The 3,368-nt window shown below is 38.3% G+C and overlaps 1 pseudogene; it reads right to left on the reverse strand.

Annotated features, from left to right (window-relative positions):
- Positions 1-1,628: 1,628 nt before the first annotated feature.
- LOC120526886 lies at positions 1,629-2,757 on the reverse strand (annotated as a pseudogene).
- Positions 2,758-3,368: the final 611 nt, after the last annotated feature.

Here is a 3,368-nt window from a genome sequence, read left to right on the forward strand (position 1 = left end):
GAATGAAGCTGCGGACTGAAATGTGTACAAAACATGAACGCACTGGTGCATTTTTCATACAGTTTTAAACTACAGTGGTAGACACTGGGCAAATAGGCAATGGAGGTGTTTTGAGTGCAGTGTGCTATTACTGTTATTGCTAGTAGCAGCCACAGTACCCATATTATTCTAATACTATAACTACTTACAATGTTTTTACTTGGATTACTATTAAAAATAATAAAGTTTTTGGTTTATGCAACCTAGTGTTGTGCTTGGTGTGTGGGTGTGTTTGTGTGTGTCCTGCAGTGGGTTGGCACCCTGCCCAGGATTGGTTCCTGCCTTGTGCCCTGTGTTGGCTGGGATTGGCTCCGGCAGACCCCCGTGACCCTGTATTCGGATTCAGCAGGTTAGAAAATGGATGGATGGATGAAGTTTTTGGTTTATGCAACCTAGTGTTGTGCTTGTTTTTCTATTCATTTTTAAAGATTTTTTTTTTATATATTTGTACATCCTTCCATACGTTTACAATTTTCAGTCTCTAAGCTGTATCTCTTTAGCACTCTTCAGATGTTTATTGATTGTAATGAGGCCAATTTTATCTGTTATCTAAATGTAAATTTGCAGCAATACAGCCGGCTTTTATATTTCCACTTGTTCTTTATTTAAAACCCATATGTTGTGCTCCCGCATTACCCCGCTCAGGCTGACTGGAACATGATTAAGCCTGACTTGTCACCAAATTATATATACAAAGTTTACATGCATTCAGCAGAACTCCAGCTGTTGTAGATTTGTAACACAGAATAAATCTTGAAACACTCTGGTGCATATTTTCACACTTTGCATTCCTAATGTTTGTTTCAAGGCTTCTAATTGATAGCCATTCTTGTATCAGTAAAAATACTTGGAAAAATATATCAAAAGATTTCACGTGTGATTATGTCAATGGCTCAGTGGTTAATGGTGCTGCCTCATGAATCCTGCATTGCCTGTTTGCCTTGTAGATTTTGTATCATTTCAGGTTGTCTGTATGGGTTTTCTACTTACAGCATCAAAAATGTGCCCTAGTTTAAATGGCAACTTTATTAGCCATACGATGGAATGCCATCCTGTCCAGTGCTGTTTCCTGTGAGGCATCCCGTGTTGCCAAAAAAATTATGATTTTCTTCTTTTTTTTTTTTTTCTTAAGCAGATATTTTTATTTTTAAAAAGTAACCAAAACCTCTTTTTATTTGAGAAAACAGGCTTTTGAAACATTCAAAACATGAAGAAAACATAACTACTATGAAATAAATGAATCTAGGTACTATAAACTCAACAATAAAGTACTTCACATGTGTCAATAAGATTTTTCAAGTTGTAACAATGATAAAATGTTTCAGTAGATACACCTGAAACTAAAATGATCTTTACTTCATTCATTTTATGCATGATACATAATTTGAAACCAAGACAAGACACTGTTTCTGTTCAAAGTTTGGTCCAAATTGATAAATAGTTTAGAATACAACACATCATAGGAAGCTTTGGTTCATTGACTTAAATTCAAGTTAACATTAATGGTCATCGCCTCCACAAAGCAGAATTAGAGTCTTGTGATAGTCTCCAGAAGTATCATTATTAATCATAGAGGTTACAAACATTCTTCAGAACTTTGCTTGAATGTCCAGCATATCAACTTCACTTCTTGATATCATGATCCTAATCAAAGTCTTATCATCTGTTCCAGCACCCTTCATGGAATTATAAAGACTTTCAGCAAAATATGCCAGTACACTTCGGGCACATTTAACAACAGTAAAAAGCAGATTATTTAGACTTCCTGAAATTTCCCTAGTAATGCTTTCTTCAATTTCATATCCTGAAATCTTCATGTATTGATCAAAAACTTTTCTTGGATGTTCTGCACTTCGGTTGCCAAGAATAGTAATGAATTTATCCTCATCTGTTCCATATTTTTTTACCAGCTTCAAACAGAGCCTGAGCATCTTCATCAATACATCCATCCATTATCCAACCCGCTATATCCTAACTACAGGGTCACAGGGGTCTGCTGGAGCCAATCCCAGGGTGCAAAGAAGGAAACAATCCCCGGGCAGGGTGCCAGCACACACACCTACACTAGGGACAATTTAGGATTGCCAATCCACCTAACCTGTATGTCTTTCAACTGTGCATACTCCACACAGGGAGGACCCAGGAAGTGAACCTGGGTCTCCTAACTGCAAAGCAGCAGCACTACCACGGCGCCACCGTGCCACCCTTCATCAATACATCCAGCATTAATTCCTTCCTCTCTGCTTGCCTGCGTCAGAATAACTAAGAGTCTCTTGAAGTGACCAGATGTGTCTCCCTCAATGTCATCTTCAAGAACACAACCATATTCTTTTTTGTAGGTTGCAGCATCTCTTTGATCTGTTTTGCAGTTCTTGAAGCAAGTATTTCTATCAAAACATGTTCATCAGTTCCTGCCCCATTTATTGCAGCTCTAAGTTCATTGACATCATTGAGAACCAAAGGTGTCATTAAGCCAACAATTATAGTTTCAGATTTTCCACCCAATTCAGACTTCAAGTTATCAACCTGATCCTTTCCATATAAATTCTTATAGGTTGCAGCAATCTGCTGTCGCTGGGTATTGTTCCTGGCTGTCAGAAGCTGCAGTATAGTGTCTTCATCAGTACCAAGTCCTTTTATTGCAGCATATAGGGCTTCTGCATCTTGTTTAGCATCAAACTGAGCAAAGGGCTTCACAGATGCTCCTTTAGTTTCCATTTCCTTGTGTAAAAAGACTTACAAAGTAGAAGTTTTTCAAGGGCATTCAAAAGAGCAGCCTGAGCACTTCTCGAAAGCTACCAGCTACGAAGTGAGAGAGAAAGGAGCAACTTGCGGGAGTTGGTGCCTCACCTGGTCTGCAAAAACGGAGAAGGAAAAGGCAGTGGGGGTGATAATTTTCTGTTGGGCTAAGTGGAGTGAAAATGCTGTTATATTTTGATATTTGTCATCTTATATAAATATACTGTACTACTGTAAATTTCATGAGGTGTTTTATTTAATTTTCTATTAAAATCTTTTTACTTTGCTACTACGTATGAATATGCATGAACGTCATCCCCTTTATCTTCACTCTGGATATTCCACTTGGGTTTTTGTTTTACGAAGGTACCAACAAACCTCTGTCTTTCTTAAAGTGGGATAATGAGAAACATTAAAGCCAGCTATAGACCTGCTACCTGTTACCTCATACCAGTCTCATATTCCATACTGTCTTAGGGACCACTATCAGCAGGCTGCTTCACTGACTAGGGCTGGCTTTGCCTTCACCCCTTACTTTAACCCTCAACCACTCTTTTACTTTCCACCAGTCAAAGGCATCTAAAAGGCAT

This window comes from Polypterus senegalus, chromosome 3 (genome assembly GCF_016835505.1).
Source record: "Polypterus senegalus isolate Bchr_013 chromosome 3, ASM1683550v1, whole genome shotgun sequence".
Lineage (NCBI taxonomy): Eukaryota > Metazoa > Chordata > Cladistia > Polypteriformes > Polypteridae > Polypterus > Polypterus senegalus.